A 25,999-nucleotide genomic window follows, 5' to 3' on the forward strand; every position below is an offset into this window, starting at 1 on the left:
GATCTTTTTTGTATAGTTCTTCTGTGTATTCTTGCCACCTCTTCTTAATATCTTAGGGGACTCCCAGATACACCTGGAGAGATTATGAAGTAACACAGAGATGCAATATATTTTGAATATTAAATATTAATGTGACATTATATGTTATCACAGACCCTCTCCACCTTTTAAGTAAATTTCATTTTTTAGAGCAGTTATAGGTGGAATCAAAGCATTCAGTGGTATATTTCCTAAATTAATGTCTTCCTAAACTAAATGCTATGCTTCTGATTGTTATAGGTTTTAATGCAGGGTCTCTATACCCTTCTATTTAAATTCATTTTCTTGTAAAATAGTTTATACTTTCTGGAGTAAAAAGCATCTTCTTTTGAGTAATAACTATTTTGAGTGGTTCATCAACCTTTCCTTTATCTCTACATTTACTTTCATTTCTGCTACTTTCTGCTTGGTTCACCACTGTTTTAGTGAAAAGTGGTGAAGAAACTGATTTACTTTGTGTAATACTTTTGCAAAAAAAAACACTGGAGTTGCCAAAGGAAAATAAAAATCCAGTCAGAGAGAGAGAGAAAGCTTAACAAGCCCAAAACAAAGGTATCCATTTTCTTGCAAAGTCATCTGGTAATGGGTTGCTTCTAGTGATGGGCCCATTTTCTTTTCAGGCACAGATTTCACCTTCTTTTCAGATGAAGCTTCAGTTTTGCTGTCATGAAACAAAAATGATGATTCTTATTGTAATTTGGTTGAAACAAACAGGGAAAGAGACTGTGTTTCAACCAACATTTTATTAGTTTCATTTTGATAATTATCACTGCCATTGTTCCCATGTTCAATGTTTGCTAAATAAATCTGACAGTCATTAAAGATAGGTGTCAGATCAGATGGGTTTGTGACATGTGCCCTGATGCTGGGAAAGATTGAGGGCAGGAGGAGAAGAGGACAACATAGGATGAAATGGTTGGACAGCATCATTGGCTCAATGGTCATGAGTTTGAGCAAACTCTGGGAGACAGTGAAGGACAGGTATGCCTGGCATGCTGTAGTTCATGGGGTACAAAGAGTTGGACACAACTGAGTGACTGAACAACAACAATTCACAATCCAATCATGAAGAGAAAGTTTAACACAGCTAACTTCTTGTTAGTTGCATTTCCTTGGTATGCTTTATCTCAATAAATACAGGGTAAAGGGATATTAGTTTTGGAATTTGAACTCTCTATCTTACCATTTGAAGTAGTAGAATCAAAGGCTGTCTGGGTCCACGTCCCAGCCTTTGGACTAATGAGAGAAGAGTTACCAGTTATCACTCTTACCATTTGATAGTCCTTGTGAAGGTTGAATCTCAGTGCCATTACCAAATCCAAGAAACTCTCAGCTCCTCCGGAAAGTCCAACCAAATCTTTAAAGCCTTTAAAAAACCTTTCCATTGTCAGATTGAAATTTAACATTTCTACATTTTGCTTTTTCTTAATGACTCTATTCCTCAAGACTTCCTCAGTGACCACAGAGAATGTGCCCACAACTTCTGGTTTGCCATCTTGATCCCAATTCCTATCTGCTTATTTCTTTTCTGTGATTCTTTGGCAGATCCAAGGTCGCCCTAGAGGAGCTCGGGTCTGAGGTAGCTGCCAGTCTCCTGGAAGAGCATTTGGTTGCTCCCAGTTAATTTCTGGGGCTTGGCTTATGCCAAAAATTTCATGATTCTTAGGCTTAGAGTTTAAAACACCATTTCCCCACGGGCCTCAGTGTCAGCAGGAGACCCTTCCACTTGGCTAAAGACAACTTTAGTAACAGTGCCAAGCTCCGGGCTGCCACCTTGTAACTACGAGGGCATTTTGTACTTTTTATTTACTAAATCTGGCAACCCTACACTGGGGAGTGAGATAGTCCAGGGATGGGATGAAAGACATAGTCAAGACTCAGCAGAACAACATCATCTGTAGGAGCTAAGAAGACTGGCTTGTTTGTATGGAAATATAACCAAGGTTCCCACACAGGGGTGGTACATGGAGCTTACTTTCCATTGAAAGCCCCTAAATAAGGGAAAATCACCTGGGGAGGGGGGAAGTGTTTTTTATACCTGAACCAAGTATCCTGAAAGCAACTATTTTGAATCAAGATTACCTAGAGGTGGCCACACTGTTTTCCCCTGAATAAAAATAAACACTCTTTGGGAAAGCCAAAGTTACATTTCAAAAAATATGAATTTGTGACTGTAGATTTTAACCTGTGGCCATTGCTTCTTTGAGTTGCCAGTTCCCAGATATATTAGCAGGACTGCAGGGAGCAGTCACACCCCGCACAGTGTGGGTGAGAGCCTTTGGTTCTGTGGCAGCCACCACCACGGCAGGTCCCTGGATGCTCACCCACTTCTTCCCCAGAGGATCCAGGAATACCCAACACTAAGTTCTCCATGACAGTTTGCAACAAAGGCCAGAGGGGTCTCGGAGACAAAGGGGCATGAAGTTGTTTTAGATAAAGCATGGGCAAGGTGACGAGATCTGGGCTCTGATGGTTTCTCAGAAGGCAAGACAATGTTTGTGTCAGCAGATTCATAACTTAAAAAATGCCCAACTAGAGGGATCGGGTGGAGAGGGAGGTGGGAGGGGGTATCGGGATGGGGAAAGCATGTAAATCCATGGCTGATTCATGTCAAAGTATAGCAAAAACCACTACAATATTGTAAAGTAACTAGCCACCAACGAATAAAAATAAATGGAAAAAAAATTGCCCAACTAAGAAAATCAAATATTTTCTATTTAACTGACTTTCATGAAAGGCAACATTTGTGTTTATAATTTATTTATTTTAAAAAACTGGGTAAAGAATCTGTCTGCAATGCAGGAGTCACAGGAGACACAGCTTCGATTCCTGGGTCAGGAAGATCCCCTGGAGTAGGAAATGGCAATCCATTCCAGTATTCTTGCCTAAGAAATCCCATGGATGGAGGAGCCTGAGAGGTTCCAATCGGAAGAGTTGCAAAGAGTCAGACATGACTGAGCAACTAAGCATAAATTATCTTTTCAAAATAATATCCCTATTTTTACTGACAAAAACTCAGATAGTCGTAAAAGCTTATTTAAAAGAAAGCAATAGCAATCTCTTACCTCAGTTCTTCATCCAGATCCCTAATACCTAAAATTTAACTGAGACCTTTTCTTTTCCATTTGCTACTATTCTGACTACAAGTTTATACCTTTTCTGTTATTCTACATTCATTCAAATGGGGTTTGTGGCAGATTTTCAGAAAAATATGTATGTCTTCAATATGGAGTCTAGAAGTCTGAGTTTCTTTATAATTCTTCATGGTGGCTAGCACAGGGAACTATCCAAAAGGACAAATTAGTAAACAAAACTGAATGTTACTGAGCACATAGAAGCAAACAGCTGCTCCGAAAAACAGAGACTGGGAAATTCCCATTGGTAAATCTGTTTTTAGTGATGACCAAATACCTGTGGTCTGGATCTGCTGCACATCAATGTTCCTTGAGATCTTCAAGCCATGTGTAAACAGGCTCCAAAGTTATTTGGAGATCCAGCAGAGAATCACAGTACACATATGAAATTGGTGGCCACAGCCAATTTTTCAGTGCCAGGTCTCTCTGCTTTACTAGGCAATAGAGTCAGTCACAAGGTCTTTCCTCTGTGTGCTTATGGAGAAACTAACCTTTGATGTCCCTTTTCTCTTCTTATGAGGACACAACTCTTGTGGACAAGGCCCCCTCTTTTGACCTCATTTATCCTTAAATACCTCCTTAAAATACCAAGAGATGGCTCATACCTCCTTAAAAGGCTTATCTCCAAATATGGTCAAATTAGGGGTTAGAACTTCAACATATGAAAAGGGATGAGCCATAGCAAACAAAGATCATCTAAGTAAATATCCAATGGTTACATGTTATTCATACATTAAAGTGTATGTTTACTGCTCAGAGGATAAGTCTGGGAAGGTTGAAAGCAGGAATTAAAGACACAAAGTTTTCGTTTTCCCTCAATTTCACTTGAAACTAAAAGCATGTCTGTAAATATGCTATTGCAAGGCAGGAGAACCAGCTCTATAAATCAGGATGTTACATTACAGTTAGTAAATCTCTCTTCTAAAAGGAGGTATCCTTATCTGTTGCAATCTATTTTACAAAAATTCACTAAAAATAGATCAGAAGATTATTTGCTTCTGGAGACTATATAATCTCAGCAATCTCTACCCACAGATTAAACTTGCAACTCCGAGTGTACAGAAATTGAATGCAATGTTAACAGTAAGCCTACCTCCCTTAGGAATTTAGTATATTACTGGAAATTATGGAAATAGCTTTCCATAAATTATAGAAAAGCTTAAAACTGAATTTACACAATTTTTCAGAGAAAATATTGACAAATTTTGTGGAATCATAATTTCCTTTAAAGTCTAAATCAATTTATAACTGTATTTTCCTATTTGTGGTAGATTGTCACACTGATGAAAAGGATAAAAATAGCTATTTTGCTGTTCTCTGTACTTATTAGTAACGGTGGAAGTTTTGTCACATGCAAGGGCCCAGATTTATCACTGTTTCAAGATACTTTTAAACAGAATTCAGTCTAGAAACATTATGGGAGAAATGTCTCTTTTAAAATTATGGAAAACACTTATAAAATAAAAATAAGAAACATGTGCCTCATACGGAATCGTTCATAAGCAGAGAAAGGCAGTGAAGAGGGTGGCTGAGGCATCTGAAGGGTGTGTGGCAGGAACAGGGTTCAGTGGTGGGTGTTGCTGATTTCCTGAGCAAAGAAGGGATCAATCTCCACTAACAGACTCATTTAAAATGACCAAGAGAGATCCAGTTTATTTACAGTTTTGCAAGAGTCTGAACATCAGTATGTGATTTTTAATACTTGATAATATTTGGACGAATATAGTATTTTGTGAAATTTTGAACATTAACTTTGAAAAATAAGAGACTGAATGGAAGCATGGTCTGTGAATTACTTTACACAGATTTTTCTTTCAGTCACTATTAGTCGCTTTTCCCTCTTTTATCATAAATACATAAGAGGGTCCGTCATGGAAGGAAGTTCTTGCATGATTTCAGACAAATTAAAAATTCATTGCCTGTGGATTCACTCATTTAAAAGTCTGCAATGACAGCATATTTGATGCCTTGTGCTTGGTGCTGGGCCAGAGCAGAAAGGAGCCTACATTATCTTTGCCCCCGGGAATCCAGGCATGTGGGTACTTCAGGGTTAGACTTGTCCACTGAGACACACACAAACTAGCTGTTTTTGATCAACTCGCATTCTAACTGGTCACTGCTCTCTTTTCATTGGTTAGAGTCTGTGCCAGAAAAGGTGCCTAAATATTCTGAATCTCTCCCTGGTGATAATGTTACAGCAAGTATTCAACTTAAATTTTCAAACAATCTTATTCCAGTGATATCTGTGTTTGCACATATCTTGATTTCACATCCTAGTAAAAATCTGGCATACCATTTGACAGATTTTACAACTCCAAAGCAGACAAAATAAGCCAATATGAAGCCAACTAACCCTATTCCTGGATATTTGTCTGCCCTACAAAGAGCACCATCTCTTCACACTATGCAACAGACCTGCCTAATCTGAGTAGCATCATTATATATGAGGCAGGGACTACAATAAAAACAGCCTTAACCCAGGTCTCAGTTCTCAGAACTTTCACACATCATAAGCTCTGCAAGTGAAAACCTCTTAACATCTAAAATATAACAATATGACTACATCTTTTCCAAAAGGCTACTGTGAGGGGCAGGTAACACAAATGTTAGACCTTATTTATTATTTTGTTTCCACTGGCTTTTAAAATCCAATCCATGATCTTTTTTTACTTTTAAGAACCATGATACTTAAACCAGTTCTCCCTTCACCTAGATTCACTGTTCATGCTGAAGAGAAAGTACCTACAGCAGAATTCTTAAGAAGTTGGCCCTGATAACTTACTGTTTCCTCATTTTCCTCCTTTAAGCCAACTTCTTGGACCATCTTCTATATTGAAGAAACCTAGAGTCCTTATCCCAACCTACACTTACTCCTACATCTCTTTCAAATACACTTTCCCCAGGATATGACATAAAATGATTGGAGACACATCACTTTTCATACAAAAAACAAACATTGGATTTTTTGAATTGTCACAATTGATGCACATTTGAGGTGTGGATTTTATTATATCATATATATATATATATATATATATATATATACCTGTGTCAGAAAATTATTTTTACACTTAATAAGAAGGGGGATTTTATAAGAAGTATAAAATCTGTTGTACAGCATAAGCTAGAAATACAATGGCCGTGTAAATAGCTACAAATGTGAGACATGGCTGGGTGTGGAAGAGTGAGTAGTGGGGACAAAGGGTAGATGTTCTGTGTGGGAAGAAATCTCTTTTCTTATTTTTAACCTAAATTATTGTAACTTTGTAATTTTTTTAAATTTACAAGCAGTTTGTCAATCTTATAATGAACCTAAAAGCATTCTTGGTCATGATAAAAATAGAAAACCACATCTGGCCACCTCCATTGTGAAGAAGTGAGGATAGCAGCCAAGAAAGGGTGATCCATGCCAGCCCCTGTGGGTCAGAAGACTCCAGAGAGCCTGACCACACAGATATGCACGTCCAGTGTCCGCTAGACAACTGAGGAAGACAAAATATTCAGGATTAGCATGGTCTTTGCTTGAAGGTTCCAAGAGGAAGAGATAGACTACATCAAAAACAATGGCATTCTAAAAGTCACAGTTGACTTCAGAAATTCATAGCAGTCCCTATATTCAGAGCCTTTGCCAAAATGTCAAGGCTGTACTTTTGTTAAGAGCACTTTAGAAACTCATTATTGACAGGATCAATTAGCATGGGCAATACAGTGAAGAGAGAAAGAGAATATGGAAAAGGTTGGTCTAGGAGAGACACACCTTTCTGTCCACATTCCACTGGTGAGGGAGGGGGCCCTGGAAAATCTGGTTGCTGGTGAACAGCTGCTTCCCAGAGACAATTTCACAAGAAAGGGGAAGCACATGTTTGATGAGCATTAGTCATCTCCGCCACAGCTAAATCTCTAGATTTAAAATGTTTGGGTAAACAACTAGTATAGAATTTTCAAATTGAATTGTGTGTGATCTTGAATAAAATCATTTATTTGAATGATTTTTATGATAAATGTAAAGTTAGTAATCTCATTTTAAATGGATGAATGGTAGGGCCCAGATTCTAATGTAATCTTTGATTACATTGCTAATCAAAGTAAGATTCTTAAGAATCTTCAATTAGGCATTTTAGATTATCCATTAGAGTGCATCATGGATGGGCTTCCCAGGTGGTGCTAGTGGTAAAGAACTTGTCTCCTAATGCAGGAGACATAAGAGATGCAGGTTAGATACCTAGGTCGAGAAGATCTCCTGGAGGAGGGCATGGCAACCCACTCCAGTACTCTTGCCTGGAGAAACCCATGGACAGAAGAGCCTGGTGGGCTATAGTCCCTAAGGCCACAAAGAGTTGGACAGGACTGAAGCAAATTAGCATCAAAGCACACGCCTTATGGACAGTTTTAGAGGAGAAGTTATATTTGAAGCCAGCTGAGATTGTGTCATCTTTGGTCTTGGCCAGGTCTTATCCTAAGTTGCTGACTCTCCTTTTGTGGCCGATGAGTTCTTATGACAGCCACCAATCTCGCTTGTCCAATATTTTTCTCTATTGAAAATTTCCTTATGCTACCTAGTGAGTGAAGATTACTGCTACCTAAGAAAACATGTCTCCCCGTAGACTAACAATCATAAGATGTATAGAAATTGGAGGAAGTTGGGAGGCAAGGTAGAATCCAGACAGTTTAAAGTAGTATGCCAGGTTTTGCATACTTGGTTTTAGTTACTATTACCACTAATAGCCATATCATCAAACCGCGTAAACCTAAAAACGTCATATGGTAAAATCACTCAGTTTTCACTTAAATGACAAATGGAAGAGTTTATGTGCACACTAAAAACCCACAAGTGGTGTGGAAGGAGTAAATCAAAGGATACATACTTATTTGCCTATGTGTCCTTTTTTTGGCTAAATAAAATTCTAACTATAAAAAATAATTTATATAAGGATTAGAAAAATAAATCTTGTAACTTGCTCTCATGTTAGGGGAAGATTTGAATTTCAAAAGGGTAATGAGATAGTAGTAGTAGTCAAGGTTACGGAGGCCAGAGGATGGACATCTGAATGGGAGCAGGGCTGGCACTTCTATGTAAAGAAACATGTGTAGAATATCTCTCATATTTATGAGGAGTCATGATTATTACTGTTACAAAAGTCACAGCATTTTGCTTACAATATGAATTCAGTTTATGGTTCCTACTCTGAATGCAGAGGCATAAGCTATCAAACCACAATAGATTTACTGAGCCAATAAATGAGAGAAAAAAAAAGTTGTTTTAAAATACTTAACCTTGATTCAGGATTTCAGATTATACTTCAGTAAAAACAATTATTTTAGCAAGAAACTTTTCCTTCAACTTTCAGTAAGTATTTTGTGATACATATATATAAATATATAAAGATTAACTTTATTGTATATTTTTATTCTATCAAGGGATATATTTTGGTATCTATAAAAAAGATGTGAATTCAAATTCAAATATTTTATTGCTAGAAATGTCAGTAACTTCACTGAATAAAAAAGTCTACCATAACTTTATTAAACCTTCAGTGTTTGGTAAATTCCAAATAAATCAGACTAAGAGCAGTGATCACATTTCAGCATTCTACCTTATGACAGTATAAATATTCCACAAATCAAAATTTTTGGATAAAGGATATTTTCTGATGAGAAAAAAAGTGGAAATTGTAAAGTAATTAGCCTCCAACTAATAAAAATAAATGGAAAAAAAATAAAGAGAGAGTATCTAAAACCTCTTGATCACGGTTCATGAAAAAAAATAAAATAAAATTTCAATTATTGATTTAAAAAAAAAGAAATTCAAAAGCAAATTAGTTTGAAAAATATTTTATACACAATCACAATAAAACTTTAGAGTAAAAATCAAGCTATTTCTATTTAGAGAGTATAGTTATGAAAATAAAATTTTCTTACATATTCCCTATGGATATCTTTCAATTATTTCAAATGTAAGAATTTGTGTCTGGTTAACAATTTAGAAAGGATATATTTATTTACAATTGTGTAGTCATATTCAGCAGAAAATGGCAGCTAAATATGAAGACTAATAAAAAGAAAGCCATATTTTTTCCACAGCTTATTTTAGTTTTTGGTTTTATTCTGGTGCATGGCCAAACATCCTAAATCAATGTTAGGGTATTAAGTTCCCAGAGCTGCTATAGCAAAATTCCACAAACTAGGTGGATTAAAGAGACATGTACTGCCCAAGAGTCTGAAGGCTGGAAGTACAAGATGAAAGTGTGGGCAAGATTGGTTTCTTCCGAGGACTATGAGGGAAAGACCGATTCCAGGCTTTTCTCCTTGGCCATCTTCATGTTCATACAGCTTTCCCCTGTATGTTAGTCCATCTCCAAATTGCCCTTTACAAGGAAACCAGTCATATTGGATTGTGGCCCATAATCACTTCATTTAACTTGGTAAAGACCCTATCTCTAAATAAGGTCACATCCTGTGGTACTAGGGTATAATGCAGGAAATACAATTTGACCTGTAACAACCGTAAATCTCAGTAATTAAGTTTGCTTTGAGCTGCCATACCACTAAAATTTGATGAGCATTTGAGAGTAACCATTCTAGTCATGTACTATAAGTTATGTAACACTGATACCAGCCAAGGTTCTTGGCTTTCCCAATCAATAGAAATTGATTAGACGCCAGACCAGAAATTCAGGCAAGTCTTTACTGGGTTCCCTGCTGCAGCAAGAGAGAGCAAGAAAAAACAACAGGTTCTCTTCCTCTCGCTCCCTGAGGTTGGGGGGCAAGCTTGTTCCTTATGTGGGTCAGAGGGGAAGCTTAAGTGGTTTGCCCACCCTTTAGGTGGTATCGTGTGAAGCGTGCATGCACAGTGCTCTGCTTTGCTCCAGGCTATTCAAAAGTGGCAATATTGGGTTTTTTGATCTCTTTGTATCTTTTGTCCAGAATTTGCACCAACTGCACATGTATGCAGCTATTTTTAACCCATGCAATTTCTTTGTATTTTGTTGTTCAAGGAGAGATGTGTCCAGGTGCAAGCATTGCAGTACTGCAGAAAAGGGTTTCAGATTCCAATCTGTCTCAGCACTTGAACAAATTCTTTAATTCCTCTGCCTATCAAGATCTCCCATATCAGATCATCATATATTCACATCAGTGTTATTTCATTATTAAGTGAGTTGTATATCCCATCTCAATAATTGACAAATAGCTCTTAGAGATATTAAATTGCCAATTGGATAATAACTATGACATTTTTATTTTCCCACTTCTAAGAAACTATTTGGTGTCTAGGGTATATTTTTATTATATAAGCTGATAGGATCAATCAAAGTAATATTCTAACTCATAGAGTTTCTAGACCAATTGCCACTTTCTATCTTGTCTGTAAGAGTTTTGTGTAACAAAGAATATTAATCCAGCATGCTTGCTTACCTGAAAAATTCCTTAATTTCACAAGAAAACCCCATCACCCAATAACTCTTCCCACTAATTGGTCTTAATACTATTCTATCTTCTGAACCTGTGTTTTAATAGTTCATCAGCACGTTTTATTCATGATGAGGAGAGTGTTTTTATTTTTCATTATAATGTATTTCCAAACCACTGCCTGCTCATCCTCAAAGTCATCTGTTCACTTTGTAGGAGGCAGTCTCTGGGTATTTAATCTAAGTAGAGTGATAAGACAGGATTGTGATACCTAGAAATGAAGCAGATGAGTGTGTTCAGAGAGAGGATACCCATACTTTCAACAAAACACATTAATGAATTCTCTGTGGATTCCACAATACTGTTTTCTAAAAATAGATGTAATATTCTAAGTCTCAATAGAAACCCTGAAAATCTAAATTATATTGAAATTTTTATGATTGTATCGAATCTGAAGATTGTTTTGGGCACTATGTATACTTTAATAGTGTTAATTCTTCTAATCCATGATTATGGTATATCATTCCATGTATTTATATCATCTTTAATTTCTTTCATCAATGTCATATAGTTTTCAGTTTACATATCATATATAGTAATGCATATACTGAATATTTTGATTTTGTATCCTGCAGCCCTGTCAATTCTAACAGTTTTTGGTGTATTCTTTAGGGTTTTCTATACATCATGTGTCATCTGCAAATAGTGATGGTTTTACTTTTCTTATTTGAGCACTCCTCATTTCTTTTTTTTTGGCTAACTTCTCTGAGTAAGATTTTCAGTACTATGTTGAGTAAAAGTGGCAAGAATAGGCATCCTTATCTTGTTACTAATCTTAGAGGAAAAGTATTAACTTTTAAAAATTGAGTATGATGTCAGCTGTGGGCTCTAAATGATTTCTTTTGCATAGAAATCAAATGCTACAGATTATATTAGATATCCAGCATACTTTCATGAAGTGGGACTTGTTATGCTGTGTAGTGTATGCCCAGCTTGAGTGAAAACCAAATTCCTCATTGTTTCACTCACCAAATATTGCTCTTTGACTTGGATTCTTATTAACTCAGAGAGGGAAACTTTTTTCTAACTTTTCAATGCAGTGTGTACCTTTTAAAAATAACTGTATGTGATGATGGGGCAGCCCCATCCTTGGGGTCACTTTATTTTCAGTTAAAACTATCCAAATTTTTCACTAAGGTTGGAAATTTCATATAATATTAGTCTGAGAGGTCTGTCATTTAAAAACCTTCTGGAATAGATGATAACATTGTTGTACATTGAAAACATTTTCAGAATAATGTGAAATGAAAAGACAAAAATAGAGGGGAATATTTCACCTATACTCAAACAAGAACATTTCACAACTCATAAATGCATCAAATAAAGTGAGAAAGGTATAATCTGGTCTAAACATAAATTTTGAAAATATGGCATAATGTAGTTGGAAATAAAGCAAGAAATGCCCCAGTATTATTCTCCAACATGTAGGCACAAGCCCTGGAGATTATCCAGACAAGAAATCCCCAAGTTGGAGCACGTTTCCCCACTGCCACAGATCATCAGTGGGTGGAGGTGGAGGGGAGCCTCTGCATTACCAGCATTTTTCCACTAACCTCACTTATGAACTCACAGGTGTTAGGTGTGGAGGTGAGTGAATTGTGTGAGATGGAAAAGAATATTCCCAAAGCCAACTTTGCAGTTTCAGAACAAAGATAACTTTGGGGGGAAAGTGTACTGATCTAGGAACCAATAATGTCAATTAAATATTTTCTTCAATTAAACTATTTCCTAAGTGGTATTCCCACCAAAGTTCTGGTTCAGAAGCAAAAGTCGTGTTATAAGTTGCCAACACAAAAGTCTCAAGCAACTGAAGAAAAATCACGCAAACAAACGAAACAGAATAAAACAAAAACTCAGATCGTAGCTGCCTTTGGTGTCCTATTGACACTGTTGACTGACAAAGAAAACATGATCTATTAATGTCTCACTCTCAAGCTTAAAGGAAATGTTCATACAGTGCACAAATAAACAAATAACGAAGTCAAAGAAATTACAACTACATAATTCTGGAGCAAATAAGTGGAGAAATAACCATTTATTCCAAAATGTACACATAGAAAAATATTGTTACCTAAAACTTTGTTAAAAAGACTTCAGGTACATATTACAAAAGATACAAAGAATGTCAGAAATGGGAAACGATATTTGGAAATTGCAATCTATAACAAAGAATTAAATAATATGTGTCTTTACCATCAAGGAATGTTGAGAATGCACTGACTCTATGAAATATGCTGAAACATGAGTTAATAAAGCACTAGGGTGATTTTTTTAGTTGATTATATTATTTTTTCAGTTGGAGGATATTGCTTTACATTGTTTTGGTGGTCATATCAACATGAATCAGTCATAATTATATATATACACATATATACATATACATATATATATGTGTGTGTGTGTATATATATATATATCTCCCCTCTTTCTTGGGTCTTTCCAGGTGACTCAGTTGTAAAGAAGCCACCTGTCAAACAAGAGACACAGGTTCAATTCCTGGGTTGGGAAGATCCTCTGGAGAAGAAAATGGCAACCGACTCCAGTATACTTCCCTGGGAAATCCCATGGACAGAGAAGCCTGGCAGACACCAGTCCATGGGGTAACAAGGAGTTGGACTAAACAACAGTAGCCCCTCTTTCTTGAGCTTTCCTTCCCTGCATTAGGCAAAACAAAGAAAAACTATGGAGAAAAATTACACTAATGAGATTTTATAACTTAATTAGAACCACTTATATGCAGAAGACTCTAATAATGGTATGGAATAGTAACTTCAGAAAAATTACACAAAATGAAGAAGTGGACAAAGAGATAAAAATCATTATAGAGAGGTATAAAGATAGAGATTTGGGATCCAAAATATGGTATTCTTTGAAAAATGACTAGGATAAATTGACCAGGAAAAAACCCTCATGGTTATAATAGAGGGCTTCCACACAAATATGACATGTCAGCCTCATGTCTCTACCCTCCCTTACATAAAACTGTACCTAAATCATATTACAGTAATGAAAGGTGGTGATGAAAGTCCATATGGACAAAAGAACTTGAAATGGGACAGCAGTGAAAAAAGATTCCAACAAAGTTTGGGAAGAAGGAAAGCTAATGAATTACAATGTTCTGCCATGGAACGTGATATTGAAGAGAGGTTCAGAACTGGGGCAAATCATGAAGTCGAAAGTAAAGTCCTTGTTTCAGGCATCTGAAGACCACCCACACTTTTGATGACTCGCTATAAGGAATCTCAGGACTCAGGATATAATTGTACTCACAATGAAAATTTATTACAGTGATACAAGAAGGACCAGTAGGAAAATCATAGGTGGAGTGTGGAAGAATAAATGCACAGGTTTCCTATATTCAGTCCTCTATCACACAGAGTACACATTCCTGCCATTGGGGAAAATGCAGCATCATGTATGTTTCTGCCCGGGGAAGCCAGTTTGAGATCAACAGTTTAGGGTTCTTACTGAGGGCTGGTCATGTAAGCAAGTTGTGCCTAGCAATTATGAAAAACAGGAATTCACCATAAATCACAGTGTTGTCCAAACAGAGGAGACACAGCAAACTAACCTTACCACTTAGGGACAAGGGAATATTTTGAAAGCCAAGGTACCACATGCCAACCAAGGCCCAACCTTGCAAGCAGGCCCTTCTAAAGACAGGAGCCTCTGCCTGCTGTGTAACAACTGCCCAGTTCCATCTCAACTTTTACAAAAGTACTTTCCCTTCCTCCACTGCTTTGACAAATAAGAAAGGCTTATTCCCTGAAGAAATTGAACCAGGAGGTTTTAAACTGGGGATACAGACCTCATGGAGCACAAAAATGAGGCACAGGATGAAATGCAAGGAGAGTAGGCTAAAAAATGTGAAAGCGTTAGTCACTAAGCCATGTCCAACTCTTTGTGATCCCATGGACTGTAACCCACCAGGTTCCTCTGTCCATGGGGCTTCTCCAGGAAAGATTATTGGAGTGGATTGCCATGCCCTCCTCCAGGGGATCTTCCCAACCCAGGGATTGAACCCACATCTCTTAAGTCTCCTGCATTGGCAGATGGGTTCTTTACCACTAGTGCCACCTAGGAAGCCCACATTGCAGGCACATTCTTTACTATCTGAGCCACCAGGGAAACCCTCTGGAATTCTTGGGCCACCACTCCTAGAAGGTGAAAGATTCTACTCTAGAGAATGATTCCTCAAGAAAATTATCCTGTACTTCAGGTAAAGATTTTCCAAAGAAAGAAGTTTAAATATATTTAAATACATTTCTCTCAATTAAATGGCTAAGTTAATTTAGCACGCACCTAAGCTGGTTTGCCAAGGATTTCTTGTCTACAAACCGCCTCTTCTGCCATCAATATGGTTTAGATGGAAATGCTTCTTTCAGTACGGTGTGACCTTGTCCCTTGGACAAATCTGATTTATGTTCTGTGCCCAACTTGAGTTGAATCCTTTTCTAGGATATTTTAATTCAGCCCTAGGGAAATATCTTGAGGTCATTCTCTTCCTGGTATCTTAAATGATGAGGTGTAAAATTTGGAAACCATTGGCAACCACATGTTCTGCCATGTGGAGAAGTGTGCTCTGCAACGGAATAGAATAAAGTTCAACAACAGACAGGAATGGTGGCGTCTGAGTACTTGGCGTGGAATGTGCCTCATAGCCAGCTTGCCCTTCCTGGGGTTTTGTAGTCAACATTTTCCTGAATTCTATAAGCCAACCCATTTGCCTTTATTCATATGCTGTTTAGGGTTGGCTTTCGGTCATTTGCAAATAAAAGTGTTATTACTAAATATATGACGATAATAAATCATTCCTGTTAGGTGAATTTTTAAGTTTATTTTTAGTTTTATGCATTCCTCTGGAACCCAATGACATTTTACCAATATTTTTTCTGATTCAGTTATTTCATCTGTAAAGTAGAAGGGTTTCACACTGGTTTTTCAATGCTGAGTGGGCACTAGGAGTCACCTGGAGAGTTTGTGTGTGTGTGCCTGTGTGTTTAATGTCCAGGCCCCACTCTGCATGCCTTCCTTTTCTTCTTCAAAGACTGCAGTTTATTAATCTATGGCTCAACTTGAATATTTATGCAACATGTAGGCTAACCTGAGATATTTTTGGTGGTGAAAGTTTTAAGAGAAATTTAATTGACATTATGCTATGCTGTGGTATGCTTAGTCACTCAGTCGTGTCCAACTCTTTGCAACCCCATTGCCTGTAACCCATCAGGCTACCCTGTCCATGGGGATTCTCCAAGCAAGAATGCTGGAGTGGGTTGTCATGCCCTCCTCCAGGAATTGACATAATATAATATAAATCTAATCTATTTATGAATATCCCAAAAGAAGCTAGTTAAGTGTCAGACTTGCTGTGATTGTTATCTTTAATTGTAACAGCAGAAAAAGGACAAAAATATCTGAGATGAAGAAAAAAATTATCTGAAAGTTTTGGGGCTGTGTGTGTTTAAAATTTCAGAATTTTATAACTTTTAGACACATAGCATGGAATATGAATTCTTCCTATATAAAATCCCCAGCAGATCTAGGAAAGCAAATGTAATCAAGAATATTAATATTTTTTCCCAATGCAACAGTCATTCTAAGTAATGTTAATAATAAATTTAAATTAAATTAATAAATTAAATAAATATTAATTTAACATCTCAAGATTTCAAGATTTGGGAGGAAAATATTCCAAAATCACGTTGACAACATCCATCCATCCACCCATGTAAACTGTCTTCTATCCAGAAGTAATAAAGAATATACCGGAAAAGCAATGCTGTCAGAGAAAAGTGGGGCTTTTCAACCACCACCAGTTAAATGTTTATTTGAAAGTGAAAGTGAAGTTGCTCAGTCGTGTCTGACTCTTTGCGACCCCATGGACTGTAGCCTACCAGGCTTCTCTGTCCGTGGGATTTTCCAGCTAAGAGTACTGGAGTGGGTTGCCATTTCCTTCTCCAGGGCATCTTCCCGACCCAGGGATCAAACCCTAGTCTCCCACATTGCAGGCAGATGCTTTACCCTCTGAGCCACCAGGGCAGCCCAATGTTTATTTGGCAGCACTAATATTGATTTATCGGAAGCTTCCCAGGTGGCACAGTGGTAAAGAATCCTTCTGCCAATGCAGAGACACAGTAGACCCAGGTTTGATCCCTGGATCAGGAAGATCCTCTGGAAGAGGAAATGGCAACTCACTCCAGTATTGTTACCTGGAGAATCCCATGGACAGAGGGCTACAGTCCATGGGGCTGCAAAGAGTCGGACATGACTGAGGACACACACACACCACACACAGAGCCATTTGTTGTCAGCAGTGCTGAGAGACAACTGCTCCTGAGTTAACACCTTTAAATATTTACCATGAACAATGAAAATTTAATGATAAATCATTATTGGATAAAATTTCAGATTTCCTCTGTTGCCCAGAGGCTCCTTCCGTGACGGTGATCTTTAGCCTTATTTTAAACTAGATGTTGATTTTAATACCCAAATTTTCAACATCTGCCCAAAATGTGTACTTTGTTACCTCTTTAAACAGTTTGATCTGTAAAACTGTTCCTCCTTCATTTAAAAAAACATTACCTTGACTACAAAAACAAAATAAGAGTGAATTAAATATTACTTGATCTTTAAGAATTTTTATTTTTCAAAAGCAGGATATTATAGTACTCACTTTATAGTGTTGTATGTTTTTCTAAATCAACTTTCCTTTAGCTAATTAAGAAGATAGGAGAATCACTGAATTTCAAAAGGAACACTTTTACATATTCAATCCAAATTCATTTTATATGTGAGACAACCAGAGGATAAAGCAGCTAGATGATTTGCCCATACAAGTTTCTATCATTGTTATAGAAATTTTCTCCAGCTTCTTTTTCTCAATAAACCCTCTTAAAGTAAATCAAGAACTTTTCATGATAAAACATAGCAGAAGCTCTGCTCCTAACTTCCATACATTTTCACGAACCAAGAAGAGGAAATTCTTTTCACAATTTTTCTTCAATAAAATATTTTTATCAAATAATTATTAAAAATATGCAGTTTTCCTGAAAAAAAAAAAAAAGTGATTTCTCAGGTGATACTTTCTGTTTCGTACCAAAATAAAATTAAGAAAAAAAGCAGTTGAAGAAATGATTTGATGTTTGAAGTTTAAATGCTATAAACAAAATAACACATTAAAAAATGTTCTTTTCCCAAAATGAACCTAAAGGGTTTGTGCAGTTTGAATGTGACATATAATTCAGTAGAGTATGAATAACAAGCAAAATTACATTTATTGTTCCTTTTCTTGAAATCTAATTGAGATAATTTGAACCATCATCACACTAAACACCCCTGATGAATGCTTTTTGAGTGGTGAACACTACTTGACTTTGGTTTTGATAAAGCAATGTGCCTGCATTGAAATTTTATAATAACCCAATCCAGTTTCAGCATTTTTTCCAGAAAGACTTTTGCACACTATATTTTTCTATAAAACATAAACTACAAGCCATGTATTCACCTTCCTCATTTCCTCATAAACCTCATTTCCTCCTTTTCCTGCTACTTCATTTCTCAGACGGAGAAAATAAAATAAAACTGATGTGACACATTTAATACTAACCTCAGCTATGTCGGCAAGAATATAGTGATGTGATCTTTGTTTTGAGGTTTCTTTTTTTCCTTTTGGAATGTGGAATGTTAGTTCATGCCTCAATTTTGTCCAGACTTAAATGCCCCTCCTCTATTTTATATGTCTTGAAGGACCCACAGAGTCTGAGAATGTGATGGAGGAGGCTTCCGTGTCTGGGAATGTGACGGGGGAACCGATTATGTCTATTTTTAAATGTTCAAAATTCTTGTAGTAGCTGAAACCTGGAAACTAGACGTGAATTATCTCATCGTTGGCCTTCACCTAACACCCACTTATCCTTTCCCACATGTGGTCGCCGGGATGTTTCTCCTGCCATTGCCGTGTTTCCGGCAGTGTCGTCAGAGGCCGCCATCACTTCCTCATTCACTCCTCAACCACACGCCACCACAGCACTCTGACTAAACGATAACCCAGCGGCTGGAAAGAGTTAGGATAGCTTACGAGAGGCCAAACTGAATTCCATTGAGCAAAGTAACTGGATGGTATCTCCGTGAGTTTGAATAGTTAAATAACATCCACAGGAATAGAGACTAACAACATCCAATAAGACAGACAAAGAAAGTGGAGCCACGCACTCTTGGGAGACAATTTGAGCCTTTGTCCCTTTAAGTAATATTGATATACGAGAAATAAGATGCATATGTTACAACCATTCCATTTCCAGATGTATTCCTGATAGGATATTCATCCAAGATTCAGTTTGACTGAAAATATTCAGTTTAACTGAATAAGCACAAATTGAATGTGTGCTTATTGAGTACTTCCTACAAAAGGGGCTCTGTGTTTTCTGACTCTTCTCTGTCAGTCTCTGTAATAAGAAATGTGTAGGATGCATTCTCCTTTCTTGATGGACTCACAGTTTAATAGGGAAAACAGACACTGACAACAGTATGAGGAAAGGACCCTACTGGAAATACAGCCAGAATGAGCTTGGACCCCAGTGAAGGGACACCAGTTTAGCCTGAAGATAAAAGTGAATACTTTCAGGAGAGAGAGGCTTGGTAGAGGACAGTGGGTGGATGACAAAAAGGGTTGGAGATGAGAGGAGGAGGTTTTAGACAAGGTTAACACAGATGAAAGCATGTGATAAAGCACCGTACTTCAGGGAGACACAAACTGTTTGTTGTGCTGGGAACACATAAGAAACCGTGAGATGATACAGGCTGGGGAGATAATGTCCTGGGATAACATCATGAAGGGACTCATCTTCTCAGTCTACACAATGTGGATTTTACCTACAGGTGATGAGGAGCCTTTGAGTCAGTGAATGATTTAACCAGGAGAAAGAAGAGATTTTTCATTAAAAACATAAATTCTGGAAGCAGTGTGGATGCTGAATTATAGCTATAAACTAAAGTAGTGGTCATGGAAATAAGAAAGAAATTTGGAAGTTGTTTGGAAGTTCTCTATCAGTCTTGATACAAGGTATTTGGGAAAAGAAGCAAGTTAGGAAGGGAAATAATATGAGAGGAATAATAGCAATAATATGAGGGGAATAACAGATTAGGAAGGGTTTTGATGAAGGCAAGTTTGAGGTACCTTGAGAGACTTCGGGGGGCAATTGGCAGCAACTGTGCATGTATACACCAATAATGCAGCTCAGGCAAGAGTTTGGGGCTAGAAAGTGATATAATGAGTTGCTGAACAAAGCTCACATGTCACAAAAGTATTCAAAAGATAAACAAAGCCCAGGTAAGTGAGAAGATAACCCAGGGATGTGCCTTCCCTGAGACTTCCATCCATGAAAGCATCTGTTCAACCACATCTCTTAGCAGCTGTTGAGGGATAGACTCTCTGCCAGAGTTTTTAAATCTGTGTAGAATCCAGCTTTAGCCATCAAGTGCTCACAGTGGGAGGAAGGTGCTTTCATGGGAACAAGCAATCAGACATGGAAAAAACATTAGAGGTGAACTACATTGGTTATTTAGGACACAATTTGTCTTTCCTAGGAGACAGAGTCATGAGGAGACAATGTCACAGAAAGCTTCACATAGAAGGAGTGGCACATAGAAAAGGTCTTGAATGTACTAAAATATGAATTAAATGAAGAAGAAGGCACTGTAGCACAGAGTTTAAAGTTTCACATAGCAAGACTCTCAATAGTTCAGTGGTGCTAGAACACAGACCAGTGTGTTAGTTGCTTAGTTGTATTTGACTCTTTGCAACCCCATGGATTGTAACCCACCAGGCTCCTCTGTCCATGGAATTCTCCAGGCAAGAATACTGGAGTGGGTAGCCATTCCCTTATCCAGGGGATCTTCCTGACCCATGGATGGAAGCCAGATATCTTGCATTGCAGGCAGATTCTTTACCATCTGAGCTGCCAAGAAAGCCCCATCACAGACCAGAGTTTCCCCCCGAAAGGAAGAATGGCTAAAGATGATATGATGGTTAGTTTTTATGTTTATTGGTTTTTTTGAACTTTTAAATAATGATGAATTCGATTAAGGTATGGTTTCTCAAAACCAGCCAGATAATTCTTGTTGTGGGAGCTCCCCTGTGTGCCATAGAATGTTCATCAGTATCCCTGTCCTCTACCCACTAAATATGAGTTGCACCCTTACCACCATTAATGACAACCAGAAAAGTCTCCAGACAGTGTAGACTTCTCCTGGTGGGCAAAACAACCCACCTGAGAACCACTGGGTTAAGTTAGCCACAATTTCAACTTCCCACATCACACATAAAAGATAACAATCTTTAAAGGTCCATGTGCCTTTTCTGCCTGCTAGAATCCTGAAGTTTTCACCCATGCATCAAAATTATATTAATATTTGAATCAGGGATCACTGGAATTACAATTTTCCAACCTCTGAACAAGATTCACCTTATACTTTCCTCTGATTATCACTAAGTGATTAAATTTAGCATTATCTATGTCTTCTTTTCTCCTTTCTGATTATTTTTTCTTTTTATTTCTGTAACAAAAGTTACTTAGCATTACCACTGTACCTTACAGTCCTCAGAATTCTTCCACAAAGAGAAACAATTAAACATGTCCTGTGGTTGTGACGACAGGGAGTCCGGAAGTTTGATATTGACAAAAACTTAGAAATGAGAGAAAATAAAGAAATAAAGATAATAACTGAGGAAATAAGCTACCCTGGGAATCTGGAGGAATGGAGGGAGGTAAATCAGAAGGGAGGTAAGGAAAGGGGACTCCTTAATAGACACAATGTTTTTTTCTCTCTTCTTTTAAGAAGCCTAGTAAGCCTTCAGAAACAGAATGATTCATTTTTATATACACTTGATATTCTGTGAAACTCCATAATTACATTAGCAATGAGAACATTGGGAATGCATTGGAACAGTGCTAAGTCCTCCCAGGCTCAATAGCTTACAAATCATTTAGCAGAAACAAACATAAGGCAGTCATGCAACCAGGTCACCAGGTAAATAGGTTCCATCCCTAGCTTCTCAAACTTTTGACACATTTAAACCTCAATATACTTTCATCCAAGAAACTTTTCAGAAACGTTTTATTTTAAGAAGAGCCAAAGGAAAACCTCTTTGCATTTCAAATACCTTATTTAGACATTGAGTAGTAAATGTTTTATTTAGAAAAATGATTAATCATCCTGCAAGACTTATAAAATGCTTGTGAGAGGGGAAAAAAGACCTTTAAGTTGGAAAATTCCTCTCAGAGGAATTCTAAATGTTGCAAAGAACATACTGGACCAATTCTTTTTTAATTCTCTTTGCATCAGAGTGTATAACTCACATCTGGGTTGCAACAGAGAGGCTGAGACTGTTTACAGATCATCATTATCAGACACAGAAAAATGTAACTCTGGTAAAGTGGGGTCCAGGGTGACTGAAGGGGCCAGCAGATCTCCCCGAAGGAAACCCTTGAATCCAGCCTCGCATCCAAGCCAGGGAAGTGAAGCCAGACCATGAAAGCATTTCTGTGTAGACGCATGGCTCCCCCCTGCAGAGAAGTCCTTGGAAGGACAGAGACTTCTCGGTAGTTAGTGCTTTCCCATCAATTCTGTCCCCTTCAACCAGTCTGCTTCTGGACCAACTTTCCAAGTTTGGATGAGATAAATGTTTTTTTCTGTTAGCCTCCGTGTGAGCTGGAGAAAGTTTGTTCCAATCCTTTCACTGGATTTGAAGAATTTACAGCTTCCTACCAGTAGTTTGGGTTTACACTCTGGGCCTCAAGGCAAGATTTCTGAGACAGCTTCACTGGCCCCACAGACTGTTCTCTCTACAGATCCTACAACTGGCCTCCCTGAAACCCAGTCCTGCCTAACAAAGAGTCCTTCCAAATCCAATGCCTGGGAAAAACAGGCCAGACTGGGAGGTCCGGGAGGCCTCTGTGGGATACCCTGGACAGATTAAAAGCAGCAGAAGGAAACAGGAAGTAGGGGGAGAATACAGGAGAAGCCAGAAAGCTAAGCATCCTTTTCAGTTGCTTTAAATGTCCTTCTTCCTCCCTCCAGACACCCAAGAGGAAGTGTTGCATTAATCTATTGCCTTTCCTTTTGAGGAAATGCACTAGAGCTCAGCTGAAATCATTGTCTAGAATCCTGCCAGAAGGAGGCGCTGCCAGAGAGGCTGCGAGGAACCAGAATTGAGGACAACAGCCTTGTGACCTGAGGAGAAGCCACCCTCCCTGGGAGGGCTCCTAGCCTTGGATGAGGGGGCTCTCTCTTATTTTTGTGTCCATGGTTTCCACAATGGTATGATCCTGATCACTGTTATATCTGTGAAGAACAAACTAAGAAGATTTTCCTCTTAGTAAATGAACTCTCCAATAAAGAATATAAGAGAATCTTTTCCGTGACTCTTCCACATAACATCAAGAATCCAGGGACGACTCTGCATGGACAAAACTCCCAATCCAAGGATCAGCTTCAGGCATTAGAATAGACAGCATCATTTATGTAAGGATGAAATGCAAATCTCAGAATATTTTAAAAGACATCAGTATTTCTTGGGAAAATAAAGTGTTAACCAAAAATACTTAATAAATTCATGATGAAGTTTTATTTGCTTTTATAGTTTATGTTAGATTTTTAAAATCTAGTGTTTATCTATTCTTCTAGAATTTAAACTTTATCTTATTTGTCAGACACCAGATGTTTAAAAATTATTTCTGCTAATATTGTGCTTTTAAAATTATACCTCATTAAAGTTCTCATTTACTTTTTTTTAGTATTAACACAGAGATCATGGTTTTTCTTTTTATATGTTTGAGCCATTTCTATTTCTTTTTCTCTCTGGTCACATTCTTGTGCATTTTGCGTTTTTTTCTGACTTTTTCTTTTTTAAGCTGTACATGTAGCAAAGAAATTAACCAGTTATCTGTCTTATGAATGAATTTGATATCGAGTGTTTTCTGTCATCTTAGCTGGCTCCTGCAATGCAGGAGACACAGGGGACATGAGTCTGATCCTTGGGTCATGAAGAGACCCTGGAGAAGGAAAGGACAACACTCCAATATTCTTGCCTAGGAGATCCCAGGGACAGAGAAACCTGGCAGGCTACAGGCCATGGGGTTGCAAGAGTCAGAAATGACTGAGTGACTAAACAACAACAACAACATGTCTCTGTTGTTACTTTTTAATAGTATAATATATATGCCATATACACTCCCTTTTTTTCCTGAAAACCACTGATCTTTCTAGGGGTAGGGTGGTATATAATATTTCTGTTCTATGATTATACATTCATATCTGCTTAATAAGTATTTAAAGGCAGGAACTATATTCACCTTTACCGCCTTGACACAGTGTCTCAATGGATGCTCAATGAGTGCTTCAGTTCCCTCATGGTAGAGATTTTCTCTGTTTTGTTCACTGGTCTGTACCTAGTACCTAACCAAAGCCTGGCTCTAGTTACCAAAAAATATCTGCCAAATAAATGCAGGAATGAAAAACTCAAATAACACTCCAGAAAAAAACATTAATTCAGGCATCATTATTTTTATCTTGAGAAGTTCAGATTTTTAAACATAATACAGTGTTATCACTTACATTCACCATGTTTCACATTAGATCCTCAGAAGCTATTCATCTTATAGTTGAAAGTTTTCACCCTTACCAACCTCTCCCTCTTTGCCCCACCACCCAGCCCCTGGAAACCACCTTCAGCTCTCTGCTTCTAAGAGTTTGAATTTTTATTTAGAGTCCATACATAAATAATACTATCTTTCTTTGTCTGGCTTATTTCACTTAGTGTAATGACCTCAAGTGCCATCCATGTTGTCATAAAAGACAGGATTTGCTCCTTTATTGTGGTTGAGTTATAATCCACATATTTTTTTAATCCATTCATCTGTTAACAGACACTGAGTTTGTTTCCATATCTTGGTTATTGTGAATAATGCTACAAATGAATATGAAAGTGATCTCTTCAATATTCTGTTCTCATTTCCTTTGAATATACACCCAGAAGTGGGATTGTTGGATCTTATAGTAGTGCTATTTTTAATCTTTTGAGGAACCTCCATACTGTTTTCCACAGTGGTTGCACCAATTAACAATCCTACCAACAGTGTACTAGGGTTCCCTTTCCCCACATCTTCACGAACATTTGTTATTTACTGACATGAAATGCCACCTTTGCCATATACAAAATTCCAATGTGAATACTCAGTTTGGTTCCATGGATCTATTTGTCTTTTCATAAATCAATATTGTTTTATTCATTTCTTTAACAAACTTTCCTGAGCATATACTAGGTGCCAGGCATTGTTCTATTTTAGGCAGTAGAGATACAGTTTTTAGAGGGTTTTGAGTAAGGGAATTATATATGTTTTTGCATTTTAAAAATGTGATGAGAAATATGTTGAGAATAATTACAGGTTGAAGGTGTAGGACTAGGGTAACAATTAGGAGGTGAAAAACAATGGTAGCTTAAAATTAAATGGTAGAGGTGAAGGTGAAGACAAGTGGTAATACTATGGTTGTATTTTGAAGGTAAAACCAACTGGATTGACTATTACATTGGATGTTGAGTGTGAAAGAAAGAGAAACATGAAAGATAAGATTTTTTGAGCAAAAAATCAGAGCAAATGGAATTGCTATTAAGTAAATTGGGAAGAATATGAAAGAAACAGGCTTGAGGGAAGATCAGGATTGCTAAGAATTCTTGTGCATTCCACATCTGTACCACAGATGGACAAGTTAAAATATCAAAAGCTAAAACCAATTACTATTTTGCTACAATGATTATAATATTCATTAGGGCTGTTCACAAACATTCCAGTTTTCTTTCCAAGCATCTGGTAGTCTTACACTTTCCCATCCAATTTGAATTTAGGTGTATCCAAGTAACTAGCTGTAGTCAATGATGACTAGTTACATGGAGCATTTATAAACTGGAGCCTCCATCATTCTGAGTCCCTGAACATCTTCAGGGAGCAATCCTGCATGTGTATACTCAGTCATGTCTGACTCTTTGCAACCCCATGGATTGTAGCCCACCAGGCTCCACTGTCCATGAGATTTTCCAGGCAAGAATACTGGAGTGAGTTGCCATTTCTTCCTCCAAGGGATCTAACCAACCCAGGGATTAAACCTGGGTCTCCTGTGTCTCCTGCATGGTAGGCAGATTCTTTATGGCTAGTTACATGTAGCCTGCATCAACTGGAGCCTCCACCATGCCAAGTCCCTGAATGTCTACAGGGAACAAAGATCTTCTATTATCTTGTGTTGGACATGTAGCTGTGAGACAGCAAGAGGGCGGGGCACAACCTACCTGATGACACAACATAAAC

General features: G+C 37.6%; 1 pseudogene; it reads right to left on the reverse strand.

Moving 5' to 3' along the window:
• Positions 1 to 282: 282 nt before the first annotated feature.
• Positions 283 to 25,999, reverse strand: part of LOC133048230 (nuclear pore complex protein Nup50-like) — a 46,288-nt pseudogene continuing 20,571 nt past the window's right edge.

This window comes from Dama dama, chromosome 28, assembly GCF_033118175.1.
Source record: "Dama dama isolate Ldn47 chromosome 28, ASM3311817v1, whole genome shotgun sequence".
In the NCBI taxonomy this organism is placed as follows: domain Eukaryota; kingdom Metazoa; phylum Chordata; class Mammalia; order Artiodactyla; family Cervidae; genus Dama; species Dama dama.